The 14816-nt window shown below is 39.6% G+C and overlaps 1 long non-coding RNA gene across 1 annotated transcript in view; it reads left to right on the top strand.

Annotated features, from left to right (window-relative positions):
• Nucleotides 1-1481: 1481 nt before the first annotated feature.
• Nucleotides 1482-14816, top strand: part of LOC145503636 (uncharacterized) — a 51342-nt gene continuing 38007 nt past the window's right edge. The window contains exon 1 of the long non-coding RNA XR_014051605.1: nt 1482-1582. This is a non-coding gene — a long non-coding RNA (uncharacterized LOC145503636). The remainder of the gene's footprint in view (nt 1583-14816) is intronic.

Genomic DNA, 14816 nt, shown 5'->3' with positions numbered 1-14816 from the left:
ATACGTATATGTGCCATTTTTCTCTTTCGTAGGTGGAAAATGAAGTAGAATACCACAGAGGAGTCATAACATTGGTTTCTATTCCTGTACCTGCCTAGCTGGTGACCCTGGGCAAACCACCTTAACTTTCTGAACCACTGTTTTTTCATTTAACAGAATGGAGAGGAATCATCATAATTCCTCTGACACTTCTTATAAGATTCATAGAAGATGATGCATATCAGCACATGGTAAATGTATTGGTATAGCACTGATACCAACTAAGAAAAAGCTGGCTTAAAACTCGACATTCAAAAAACTAAGATCGTGGCACCCAGTTCCGTCATTTCATGGCAAATAGATGGGGGAAAAAAATGGAAACAGTGACAGACTTTATTTTCTTGGGCCCCAAAATCACTGCAGATGGTGACTGCAGCCATGAAATTACAAGACACTTCTTCTTGGAAGAAAAGCTAGACCAACCTAGACAGCATATTAAAAAGCAGAGACATCACTTTGCCTACAAAGGTCCATCTAGTCAAAGCTATGGTTTTTCCAGTAGTTATGTATGTATGTAGAGATTTGGACCATAAAAAAGGCTGAGTGTCAAAGAATTGATGCTTTTGAACTGTGGTGTTAGAGAAGACTCTTGAGAGTCCCTTGGACAGCAAGATCAAACCAGGCAGTTCAGTTTAGTTCAGTTGCTCAGTCGTGTCTAACTCTTTGCAACCCTATGGACTGCGGCATGCCAGGCTTCACTGTCCATCACCAACTCCCTGAGCTTGCTCAAACTCACGTCCATTGAGTCAGTGATACCACCCAACCATATTATCCTAAGTCTTACCCTTCTCGTTATGCCTTCAATCTTTCTCAGCATCAGGGTCTTTTCCAATGAGTCAGTTCTTCACATCAGGTGGCCAAAGTATTGGAGTTTCAGCTTCAGCATCAGTCCTTCCAAAGAATATTCAGGACTGATTTCCTTTAGGATGGACTGGTTTGATCTTGCAGTCCAAGGGACTCTCAAGAGTCTTCTCCAACACCACACAAAAGCATCAATTCTTTGGCACTCAGCTTTCTTTATAGCCCAACTCTCACATCTGTGCATGAATATTGGAAAAACCATAGCTTTGACTAGAGGGACATTTGTCGTCAAACCAGTCAATCCTAAGGAAACCAACTCTGAATATTCAATGGAAGGACTGCTGCTGAAGCTGAAGTTCCAATACTTTGTTCACCTGATGTGAAAGGCCGATTCATTGGAAAAGCCCCTGATGCTGGGAAAGATTAAGGGCTGGAGGAGAAGGGGAAGACAGAGGATAAGATGGTTGGATGGCATCATTGACTCAATGGACATGAGTTGAACAAATTCTGGGAAATAGTGAAAGAGAGGGAAGCCTGGTGTGCTGCAGTCCATGGGGTCACAAAGAGACACGACTGAGTGACTGAGCAACAACAATCATTATTGTTGTGCTAGAAGTTTTCAATGATGGGCAGAAATATGTTGGTCTCCACTGCTGGTTTCTACTGCTAGAACAGTTCGTTGTTTCTTTCCAGCCCTTCCTGAACATCTGAAACTCTATCATTCATGCTGGGCTTCCAAAAGGTAATGACCAAATCATTTAAGTTAGACAGCCAAGATATAGCTCTGAGAATAAATTTTGGCATCTCGTACTCGACATATTTAAGACTGTCAACAGTTTTTGTTCACTCAAATGTTTCATAAGGTCAGGAGTTTAAAAAGAGATTTTCTTTCCTTCGTTTCTCTTTGGGAAACATCATTTTGCTTCACTGCCTTCATGTTGAAGTTGACAGGCCTTTGCTGTGCTCAGTCGTGTCCGACTCTTTGTGACCCCATGGACCGTAGCCCGCCAGGCTCCACTGTTCAGGGGATATTTTTCAGGCAAGAATACTGGAGTGGGTTGCCATTTCCTTCTCCAGGGGATCTTCCTGATTCAGGGATCAAACCTGTGTCTCCTGTGTCGCCTGCATTGCGGACAGATTCTTTACCACTGAGCCAATGGGGAAGCCTCAAGGCTTACAAGTTGGGAACAAACAAAGAAAAGTCCCTCCTGAGACAGACAGCAAGGAATGAATGCCCTGGGGAACTGACTGACCTCCCCAGTCTCAAAGGCCAAATGGCTCCAGACAAACCCTGAGACTGCAGGCAGTCTGGGTTAGTGGAGGTCAGCTGTGCTGCTAGGAAATTCCCCCTCTGAAAGACACTCGGGTAACCTGGTTGGGTATCTGAAGTTTGGATGCTGAAATAGTAAGAAGTGGGACTGACTTGGTGTGCTGGGTCTGTACAGACAAAAGCATTCTGCTTTCAAAAGAGCCAGCTCCCAAGGGGCACTGATCAGTGTGGAATTTAGTGTAAGGAAAGGTTACTGAGTTACATCGATTCCCATAACTTCTGTCGCAGGCTTTATGTTTACAAAGCAAGGTCTTTTCCAACAAGCTTTTTAATTGTGGGATTATTGTCAACTAACTGAGCATGAGAGGGAATGCAAACGATTTTTTATTTACTGTAAGGTCAAAGATGCAGGCTCTGGAGGATGTGGTAAATGATCTACTTCCTGTCTATTCAGAGTTTATATAACAGTAGGCTCACATTGCAGCAAATCATATAGCCTTGTTTACAAATAATGAAATACAAATTAAAGGAAGCTATGACATATTTGAAAACTGATTAAACTCACATGAAAAAAATGAGAAAACCCTGAAATTTGATTCTTTCTGGGGAGCAGTGAGTCTTGGCTGTGTGCTGTGGTGAAAAGAATATTGCATTTGGAATATGCAGACTTCAATCTAACCCAACGATGGAAAAGTTATTTACCTCTGAAGCTTATTTTTTTTCTCATCTGTAAAGTGTGAAAAATAATATCTATCAACCTTATAAGGCTTCTAACTGATTCAAGCAAGTGAGCGGGAGAAATTTTCAAATGGTAAAGCATTGCATAAATATAAGTTTTTATTCCTGTTTTTATTAACAGATTAATAAGAAAGGTGACAGATACCAGTTACTTTGCATTCATTTCAGAGGCAAGTAGGATAAATTTATGCTAAATGCATTTAGCATTTTCACTTTTGGACATTGTCAGTGAACTGATGAAATAATATGAGGGAACTGATTACTATTAAAATTATAATTTTGTGGGCTATATCAATATATTCACATTAAATTCAGATTTAATCGTGCTTCCCTCATCTTGTTGGTTGATTCTACCACGTTAGCACAATTTAACCCACAAAAACAGTCTCAAGAGGTAGACATTATTTTTCTTATTTTTAACATGAGAAAATGAAGAATGCCTAAGTTCATTTAGTAGGCTGACATAAAAAATACATTTAATCGAAAAAAACTGGAAAAAAAGACTGTATGTATACACTTTACTTAACATTGTATAAGATTGTCTATGAGGACTTAATAAAGAATGGAAGGCAATTTGAAGAAATAGAAATGGCTTACAACTAAATACTTAAACATTTTAATATCATAATACCTTTCACAACTTCTAGAAGAAAATGACACCCTTGAGGGAAATTTTGTCAGTATGATAAAATAAAAAAAAACAACCCACCAAAATAAAACACCATTACTATGAGGGAAAATCAGCTTAACAATCGCTTAAACTCTGAAAGATATTAGCATAATTTAATAAGAAGACCAGTCTTGCCACAGGAACAGAGACAGTGTGACTTGACCTTAGGGGATGAGGGGCGTTCAGATTATAACCTCTCTGAAAACTGGAAGAAGAAACGGCAGTGGTAAATCATGTCACTTTTCATCCTCTAACAAAGACAGGAACACAATTACGGAGCATTTCCGTGTGTCAATTAACAGCTAATATGTTATCTGCTCAGCGACATTAAGATGCGGCTCCTAAAGCCCTTTACAAAGACATTGGCTCTGATGAGTGACAGACAACAAGCCCAGGCAGGCTGGTGAGAGGAAATTCAATTATATGCTTCTGAACTGTGCATCCTCTGGGTTGAACTCAGAGATTCAAACACCAAAGAATAACACTCGACCCTAGATTTCCTTTAGGGAATGCCAAGTGATTTCATGATTTTGTCTCTGCTTTTAGAGGGACACACTGCAGGGCAATCAGGTGGCAGATCAGACAGAAGAGTGAATGCTCTTGAATGAAAAGTGTGAGGGCTGGCATTTGTGGTTAGAGAGGCATTTCAGAGAATGGCAGGTCACTCTGGGCCCCGATAATTCTACACATAATAGAACTAGGGCAGAGACGGCTTTTGTCTAAGGAGTAATTCAAAAACCAGCTGTTCTCTTTGTTTATCCAAGTAGTCTGGTCTCCAAGGTGGAGGTTCATGCATCCCAGAGGTTGGCTAAAGGCAGCAATGGGGTCTGGGAAGAAAATACTGGAACTGTTACTTGTTTCTGTCTAAAAATGTAAGAAAGGGATCCAGCTTACTAGCACGTGTAGAATGGCTGGTGCCAACAGTCCCCAGCAAACTTTCTGGGTGAGTTCGTTGTGTATCCTGAATAGTGTGGAACGTTCCCTGAGTGAGGAATAGAGACGAGAAGGGGCTGTTAGTCTCCCTCTTTTGTTTGCTTGCAGTATATTTCAAAGCAGCATTTAGTAAGTGGCTTTTCAGATTACATTGTTTTCACCGAATGAGTACTTACCAAATAGACACGTGGCTTGTAAACGCCCCTTGCAAAGAAATTGCAGATTAAAAAGATACTCATAATGTAAGCACATCTCTGACGTTGTGGAGAAGCCTTTTGCTTACTCCTTACATGAGACACTTGACAAGGGAAAAGCAATGATTGAACCTGGTCTATTAAAAATTAAGTACCTTTCTTTTCATTCATCAATATAGATATATATAGATACATATAGTGAAGTTGCTCAGTCGTGTCTGACTCTTTGCGACCCCATGGATTGTAGCCTGCTAGGCTCCTCTGTCCATGGGATTCTCCAGGCAAGAATACTGGAGTGGTATGGCAAAAACTACTACAATATTGTAAAGTAATTAGCCCTCAACTAAAATAAATAAATTTATTAAAAAAAAAAAAAAAAAGAATACTGGAGTGGGTTGCCATTTCCTTCTCCAGGGAATCTTCCCAACACAAGGATCAAACCCGGGTCTCCCGCACTGCAGGCAGACTCTTTACCTACTGAGCCACCAGGGGCTCATCAATAGCATTATTTAAAATATGGACCCACATTCACTTTTTTCAGCTTTATTGAAGTATAATTGACCAATAAAATGGTAAGATATTTAAGATGTAAAATGTGATGATTTAATAAATGTTAACTGAGTCATCGTCATCTCACATATTTACCTTTTTTTTGGGATGGGAACATTTAAGTTCTAACTTCTTAGCAAATTTCAATCATACAATACAATGTCAAAAACTTTAGTTACCATATTATTTATACATTAGATGCTCAGAACTGACTCATCTTATAACGGAAAGTTTGTACATTTTACCAACTTCTCCCGATCCTCCCCACTCTCCAGCACCTAGTAACCACTTTTCTACTCTGTTTTTATGAGTTCAATCTTTTTTTTTTCAGATTCCACATAAAAATGATAGCATATGGTATTTGTCTGTCTCTCTTTGGCTTGTTTCCCTTAACATGGTGCCCTCCACCTTCATCCACATTGTCACAAATTACAAAATTTCCTTCTTTTTTTATGGTTGAATAGTATGGCGTCAAGGTGTTTGTAGGCTTGGTTTCTTTTGAGGTCTCTTTCTTTGGCTTGCAGATGGCTATTTTCTTTCTCTGTGCGAACATGACTTTTTCCTATGAGCATATGTGTCTTTGTCCAAATATCCTCTTCTTATAGAGACACCAGTATTATAAGATTAGGGTTCAACCTGATGACCTTATTTAACTTAATCACCCATTTAAATATCTTATTTCCAAATGTGATTACATTATGAATGGCTGAAGTTTAGGACTTTAACATATGAATTTTGGGGAGACACAATTAAGCCCATAAAACCAGCCATTAAAAATCAAGTATTAAACTGAACTTAAACAGATTTTCAGATCACTGATCACAGGTTTTAAACCAAGATTTTATTTAATTTTTTTAAATTAACTTATTTATTTTAATTGGAGGCTAATTACTTTACAATATTGTAGTGGTTTTTGCCATACATTGACATGAATCAGCCATGGGAGTACATGTGTTCCCCATCCTGACCCTCCCTCCCACCTCCCTCCTCATCCCATCCCTCTGGGTCATCCCAGTGTACCAGCGCTGAGCACCCTGTCTCATGCATCGAACCTGGACTGGGGGTCTATTTCACATATGATAATATACATTAAACCAAGATTTTATTTTATTTTATTTATTTATTTTTTCACTGTAATTATACATTAGTATTTTTTTTTTTTTATAAATTTATTTATTTTAGTTGGGGGCTAATTACTTTACAATATTGTAATAGTTTTTGCCATACATTGACATGAATCAGCCATGGGTTTACATGTGTTCCCCTTCCGGACCCCCCACCCACCTCCCTCCCCATCCCATCCTTCTGGATCATCCCATTGCCCCGGCCCTGAGCCCTTGTCACATGCATCGAACATGGAATGGTGCTCTGTTTCACATATGACAATACACATGTCTCAATGCCATTCTCCCAGAACGTCCCACCCTCACCTTCTCCCTCAGAGTCCATAAAATTGTTCCATGCATCTGTGTCTCTTATTCTGTCTCACATATAGGGTTATCGTTACCATCTTTCAAATTCCGTATATATGCATTAGTATACTGTATTGTTGTTTTTCTTTCTGGCTTACTTCACTCTGTATAATGGGCTCCAGTTTCATCCATCTCAGTAGAACCGATTCAAATGTATTTTTTTTAATGGCTGAGTAATATTCCATTGTGTATATGTACCACAGCTTCCTTATCCATTCATCTGCTGATGGACATCTAGGTTGCTTCCATGTCCTGGCTATTGTAAACAGTGCTGCGATGAACATTGGGGTACACGCGTCTCTTTCAATTCTGGTTTCCTCGGTGTATATGCCCAGCAGTGGGATTGCTGGGTCATATGGCAGTTCTATTGCCAGTTTTTTAAGGAATCTCCACACTGTTCTCCATAGTGGCTGTACTAGTTTGCATTCCCACCAACAGTGTAAGAGGGTTCCCTTTTCTCCACACCCTCTCCAGCATTTATTGCTTGTAGACTTTTGGATAGCAGCCATTCTGACTGGTGTGAAATGATACCTCATTGTGGTTTTGATTTGCATTTCTCTAATAATGAGTGATGTTGAGCATCTTTTCATGTGTTTGTTAGCCATCTGTATGTCTTCTTTGGAGAAATGTCTGTTTAGTTCTTTGGCCCATTTTTTGATTGGGTCGTTTATTTTTCGGGAATTCAGCTGCAGAAGTTGCTTGTATATTTTTGAGATTAATTGTTTGTCTGTTGCTTCATTTGCTATTATTTTCTCCCATTCTGAAGGCTGTCTTTTCACCTTGTTTATAGTTTCCTTTGTTGTGCAAAAGCTTTTAAGTTTAATTAGGTCCCATTTGTTTATTTTTGCTTTTATTTCCAATAATCTGGGAGGTGGGTCATGGAGGATCCTGCTGTGATTTATGTCGGAGAGTGTTTTGCCTATGTTTTCCTCTAGGAGTTTTATAGTTTCTGGTCTTACGTTTAGATCTTTAATCCATTTTGAGTTTATTTTTGTGTACGGTGTTAGGAAGTGTTCTAGTTTCATTCTTTTACAAGTGGTTGACCAGTTTTCCCAGCACCACTTGTTAAAGAGATTGTCTTTTCTCCATTGTATATTCTTGCCTCCTTTGTTGAAGATAAGGTGTCCATATGTGCGTGGGTTTATCTCTGGGCTTTCTATTTTGTTCCATTGATCTATATTTCTATCTTTGTGCCAGTACCATACTGTCTTGATGACTGTGGCTTTGTAGTAGAGCCTGAAGTCAGGCAGGTTGATTCCTCCAGTTCCATTCTTCTTCCTCAAGATTGCTTTGGCTATTCGAGGTTTCTTATATTTCCATACAAATTGTGAGATGATTTGTTCTAGTTCTGTGAAAAATACCATTGGTAGCTTGATAGGGATTGCATTGAATCTGTAGATTGCTTTGGGTAGAATACTCATTTTCACTATATTAATTCTTCCAATCCATGAACACGGTATATTTCTCCATCTGTTTGTGTCCTCTTTGATTTCTTTCATCAGTGTTTTATAGTTTTCTATATATAAGTCTTTTGTTTCTTTAGGTAGATATATTCCTAAGTATTTTATTCTTTTTGATGCAATGGTGAATGGTATTGTTTCCTTAATTTCTCTTTCTGTTTTCTCATTATTGGAGTATAGGAATGCAAGGGATTTCTGTGTGTTAATTTTATATCCTGCAACTTTACTATATTCATTGATCAACTCTAGTATTTTTCTAGTAGAGTCTTTAGGGTTTTCTATGTAGAGGATCATGTCATCTGCAAACAGTGAGAGTTTTACTTCTTCTTTTCCTATCTGTATTCCTTTTATTTCTTTTTCAGCTCTGATTGCTGTGGCCAAAACTTCCAAAACTATGTTGAATAGTAGTGTAAACCAAGATTTTAAAAAGAAGCATACTTTTCAAAGTTTTGTACCAATAATCAGTTCAGTTCAGTCGCTCAGTCGTGTCCGACTCTTTGCGACCCCATGAATCGCAGCACGCCAGGCCTCTCTGTCCATCACCAACTCCCGGAGTCTACCCAAACCCATGTCCATCGAGTCAGTGATGCCATCCAACCATCTCATCCTCTGTCGTCCCCTTTTCCTCCTGCCCCCAATCCTACCCAGCATTAGGGTCTTTTCCAATGAGTCAACCCTTCGCATGAGGTGCCTGAAGTATTGGAGTTCAGCTTTAACATCAGACCTTCCAATGAACACCCAGGATTGATCTCTTTTAGGATGGATTGATTGGATCTCCTTGCAGTCCAAGGGACTCTCAAGAGTCTTCTCCAACACCACAGTTCAAAAGCATCAATTCTTCAGTGTTCAGCTTTCTTCACCGTCCAACTCTCACATCCATACATGACCACTGGAAAAACCATAGCCTTGATAATACTATGATACTATGATACTATGATAAAAAACCATAGTACCAATAATAAATACAAATTAAAAAAAATTATATTTATCTTTGTCTGCACTGGGTTTTCCTTGCTGCAGATGGGCTTTTTCTGTTGTGGTGAAAGGGCCTCTCATTTCAGTGGCTTCTCTTGTTCTTCAGCGGCTCTAGGCATGTGGGCTCAGTCTTTGAGACCCACTGGCTTAGTTGCTCCTTGGCATGTGGGATCTTCCCTAACCAGGGATGGAACCCCTGTCCCCTGCATTGGCAGGCAGATTCTTTTTATTTTAAAATACTTTTTAAAGCTTTTTTCAAATTATGAGAGTATGATAACACATTTACAGGAGGCTTGGAAAATACAAAACAAAGTTACATATAATTTGGCAGGCAGATTCTTAACCACTGGATCACCAGGGAAGTCCTGGTACAGGTCATTTGAAAGTATTCTATGTGCCAACTTGACTTCATCCTTTGGAAACTTTTGGTTTAGGTTTATGCTGTATGATATAATAATTTTCTACCATTGATTCATTAATTTAACAAACACTATGAAATACCTGTCATGTGCAGATACTCTGGGGCACCTGAGACACCTCAGAAAAAATACCAGATCCTTGCCTTTGTGAGTTTACATTCTAGTGGGCAAGAGGCTGACATTAAATCAAGAACATCATACTTACGACTGAGGGACTTATCTCCACCTATTGGGAGTATTGCCAGCTCAGTCCTCAGCTGTCAGCCCTCTTTGGGAATTGCCCTTGGCCTCATACAAGGTCATGGACTCATCTCAGTCAGCCTGTGTCTGAAGATTGGTCACTATGGAGGTAAAAAGGCCCAGACGCCCAGAGACCCAAGGTCATCCCAGTTTGAGAGCTCCCTGTAGGGACTGGCTGAGGACATTTTTCAGCTTGAATCACAGCCCAGCTTCTCTCGCTGCTCAGTCTTTCTTCTTTCACTTCCCTCACAGTCTACAGTCTAGATTCCCAAGGAATACAATAAGAGACACGTATATTATATTATATTATATTATATTATATTATATTATATTATATTATAGGGCCTTTCCAGGTGGCACTAGTGGTAAAGAAACCACCTGCCAGTGCAGAAGATGCAAGAGACTTGGGTTAAATCCATGGGTCAAATACAATATTATAAAGTTAAAAAATAGATAAATAAACGAATTTAAAAGAGGAAAAAAAAAAGAACAACCTTTGGAGGAGGGCATGGCCACCCACTCCAGTATTCTTGCCTGAAAAATCCCGTGGACAGAGGAGTCTGGTGGGCTATGATCCAAAAGGTGGCAAAGAGTAGGACATGACTGAGCTATTAAGCACATAGATGGAAATTAGACCAAAAAATTGTCATATTTCAATTGATATGACCAAATTCTATTAATATGTTGGTTGATTATTATTATTATTTTAAATCAGTTAGGACATCTGGAAAGGTTTTTCATTTGCTAAGCTTTTGGGTGAAATATTTTTTGGCCAAAAGATTTCAAGGATTCCATTAGAACTTTACCATCTACTCATTCTTGAAGAATTAGTTTGAGTATTCCCTCCTCCAGGAAGTCTTCCCAGGTTCAGTTAGTTACGTCTTCTCTCTGCCTCCATTGTACCCTCCTCTCTGCAATTGGCACATTTTAGGGAATTCTGCTCTTGAATCTTTCTTCAGGGGCTGAGAAATTCATCTACGATCATAAACCTTGCCTTGTTTATCTGTATCTCTCCTTCCCATTGTGATGCCTGACAAATAACCAGAATTATAATAGGTAACCTTGCTATGCAAGCGGGCAATGTTGTAACTGCTTTACAAATCCTTTTAATGGTCATCTGAAGTTGGGACTATGATTAGCTCCATTTTACAAATGAGGAAACTGAGGCCCAGAGAGCTCAAATAACTTGTCAGGATTTCACAGTTGGATGGATCCAGGTAAATTTGAATACAGAAAACATGATTGTGGAGCCTGCAAACATACCCACAGCAGCTACTGGTAAATGCATTTTGAACTGAACTTTGCGTAAACTATTTCACATAGCAGGAGAACCATGACAGGAAACTTTAACCACAATTTAAGTTTAAACCTCTCTTAAGTTTAGAAACTTCCATGAGTAGGTATCAGTTTTCAGAAGTAGAGCTTTTTCATATTTTCTAGTTTAAAAGTAGAAGATGACATGGTTTACTGAAGTCCTTCTGTATCGGAGCAGTCTTCTGAGAAAGGGTAGCTTTGACTAGCTTTGGCTTTGCCCCATATCCTGGGGAAAAAAATCTATACTTAGGAATAACAATAATGTAAACCAACATTTGGGCTTCCCTGGTGCCTCAGTCTGTAAAGAATTCACCCACAATGCAGGAGACCCAGATTCTATCCCTGGGTTGGGAAGATCCCCTGGAGAAGAGCATGGCCACCCATTCCAGTATTCTTGCCTGGGAAATCCCATGGACAGAGGAGCCTGGTGGGCTATGGTCCATGGGGTTGCAAAGAGTTGGACACAACTTAGCAATTAAACCACCACCAAACCAACATTTAGTGAGAATTCACTGTGAAACTTGGCCACAGACACACATCTTGCCAGTGACATGAGAATTTGAATCTCTTGTGAAACTATCATGCTTCGGACAGGACCTTGCTTTGTTTCCTCTGCCAGCAATTTGTAGCTCAGTAGTCAAAACTATGGACCACGCTTCTTCTTCTTGTGGCAGTCCTTCTTTCCCTGCCTGGCTCTCTAATTCTTTTTGGATTGGGCTCACGCATCTTAGTCCCTGTGGTTGAGTGTCTAGTACTGTTTTCTTGGACTCTCAGTAATTACATGTTGTTAGATCTCTTCCTCTCTTGATTTTCTTTTCACTTACATACCAGTGATGACTAGATATAAATTCATAGATTGTTTCCAGTCTAGGAGGGACCCCAGAAGACACTGATTTCAACTACTTGGCTGATACTTGAAAACAACGTTTGCAATTTCCTTGTCAAATGGTGATGTGAAGGTTCTTGAAGAAATCTATTCCATCTTTTGACTATTCTACTAGAAAATTCTATGTCAAGGTACCCTCTTGCCTCTATAACTTCCACGCCTAGTTTTGGTTCTACTGATTATATGAAACCCAATTCCTCTTTTCAATAACAGAGTTTACAATGTTTAAACACAATGCTGTGTTCTCACGCGTGCTCTTAATATTCATCCCCAAGTCGTTTATCTTATTAGTTATTGTTTCAAGTGTCCCTGCTCTGAGCATACAGGAAGGGGAATAGAAAATCATGTGAAGTCAGACACACCAGCTTGGAATCCTGCCTCCACCACTTACCGACTTGATGTGTTTCAGATTCGGTTTCTTTATTTGTAAAATGTTGATAATGACACATAGTTTAAAAAAAAGCCATGAGGATTAAATTAAAAGGTGAAATACAACATTTGACACAGAGCAGACACTCAAATAAGTGATACTTGCTATTGTTTTTTATTATCACCATGTTTTTATGAGCAGACCTTGAAGAGCCAAAACTGATACTAAATGTGATCTGATCATCACCGAATGGTTAAGACTCTCATCCTCCGACAGTGATGCTGAGGATGATAGTAAGACAAAGAGCAGTGACCTTCATTTACTGTTCTCTCCACGGCAGGATCAGATATGCAGATGATACCACTCTAATGGCAGAAAGTGAAGAGGAACTAAAGAGCCTCTTGATGAGGGTCAAAAACGAGAGTGAAAAAGCTGGCTTAAAATTCAACATTCAAAAAACTAAGATAATGGCATCCAGTCCTATCACTTCATAGCTAGTAGATGGGGAAAAAGTGAAAGCAGTGGCAGATTTTATTTTCTTGGGCTCCAAAATCACTGAGGATGGTGACCACAGCCATGAAGTTAAGACACTTGCTTCTGGAAGAAAAGCCATGACAAACCTAGCTAGACGACCTCATCCAATTTCCTTTCCTCTTGCTGCCTGTCTGACCCTGTGGGTTTTCCTGGTCTTCACTGGCTGGCTCTCTGGTTTGATCATGTGGCCATTCTCTGCATACTCATTTTGATTTATTAGATGAAATAAAGGTACTATGTTCAGGTCTATTTGAATGAGAGCTTTCTTTAATTCAATGGCTTTGATAATAGTGCGTGTGTGCCCAGTTGCTCAGCTGACTCTTTGTCACCCTCTGGACTGTAGCCCTCCAGGCTCCTCTGTCCATGGAATTCTCCAGGCAAGAATACCAATACCGGAGTGGGTTGTCATTTCTTTCTCCAGGAGATCTTCCCAACCCAGGAATCAAACCTGCGTTTCCTGCGTCTCCTGCACTGCAAGCAGATTCTTTACCACTGAACCTCCTGGGATAATAGAAAAAACATCAGAGGAGGAGTCAAATGACTTGAGTTCTAGTCCTGGTTTTATAATGGTCTGTGTCATGTCAGTACAGCATCTGCTTTCTCAAGCTTCTCACCTGGGAAAATGGGATAATGCCTTCCTTACTTCCGGTTTCACAGACTTGGTTTCGGATTCCAGAAAACGTTTCCGTGGAGCCTCTATAAAGGCAAAATGTTAGCTACCCACGACAGGCTGTTAGCAGGCACTTTAAAGTTCACATCTGTCAGCCTATTCTCAGGCCGAGTGGTCCCAGCACCAGTACCAGCCAGAAGATACTTAAAGCATCCACCTACTTGAGACGTCCTTTTGCTTCTTTGTTTAACGACTCTGGTGGAGAATTGTGGTTTAGTTGCTAAGTCGTGTCCGACTCTTGCGACCCCATGGTCTGTGGCCTGCCAGGCTCCTCTGTCCATGGGATTCTCCTGGCAAGCATATTGGGGTAGGTTGCCATTTCCTTCTCCAGGGGATCTTCTCGATCCAGAGAGTGAATCCAGATCTCCTGCATTGCAGGCATATTCTTTACCAACTGAGCTATGAGGGAAGCCCTTGGTGGAGAATACCGTACAGGTATATTTTTGAAAAATTAAAATGAATTAAAATAAAGAGTTGCTTGAAAAATTCAGAGCTGATCTAGAATTATAAATCATTGACTTCAGATATGTAAATTAAATTTAATACCTTGAACCCCAAATAATTAGAAAGGTAAGTTCATTTTAGGGTCATCCCATGATGTTTTCCCAAGCCAAACAGAAGAAACATTTAGAATATACCTCTCTGGAGGTATTAGCTGGATAATCAATATAGGAATAGAGGCATTCTTAAAGCTTCCTGAAAAACAAGTTTCTGAGTGTTTAATCCTATTTTCCTGCTGATTTCTGATATCATACGTGACATAGATTCTTGTGGAAACTATGTGTTACATTATCAGATTGTAAATAAGCTTGCTGAGTCATTTTTCCATAGAGGATAGGATCTAGGCTTTTAAACTATGTGACAGGTGGATACCAGTAAGTTTTAAAAAAAGTTTGGGTAGAGGAAGAAGGTGAAGAGGGGACTTGCATTTATTGAATGTTGACATGTCAGATTTATGCACTATTTAAACTCTCATATAATCTTGACAACTATTCTGAAGTAACACAAATATAGCAGCTGGGAGGAGAGTATATATAACAGTTGGAAATGTCAATGTACTCAAAATCAGCTTCTTAAATTGTGAACCACTTCTGTTGATCCTATTTGTAGAGTATAACATTGAAAAAAATTTAAATTAAGATTGAAAAGAAAAATCCTGCCTGCAGGAGGAGGACCATTGTCAGACTGGGTAGCATACCAAGTTAACCATCTGGTGATGGATGCTTCTTTCTATAAGATTGTCATTATCACCCCCATTTTTTCAGATGAGGAACCCAAAGCC

This window comes from Giraffa tippelskirchi, chromosome 4 (assembly GCF_054371585.1).
Source record: "Giraffa tippelskirchi isolate mGirTip1 chromosome 4, T2T-mGirTip1v1.2.pri, whole genome shotgun sequence".
Classification (NCBI taxonomy): domain Eukaryota; kingdom Metazoa; phylum Chordata; class Mammalia; order Artiodactyla; family Giraffidae; genus Giraffa; species Giraffa tippelskirchi.
This window is presented reverse-complemented; position numbering and strand designations above follow the sequence as displayed.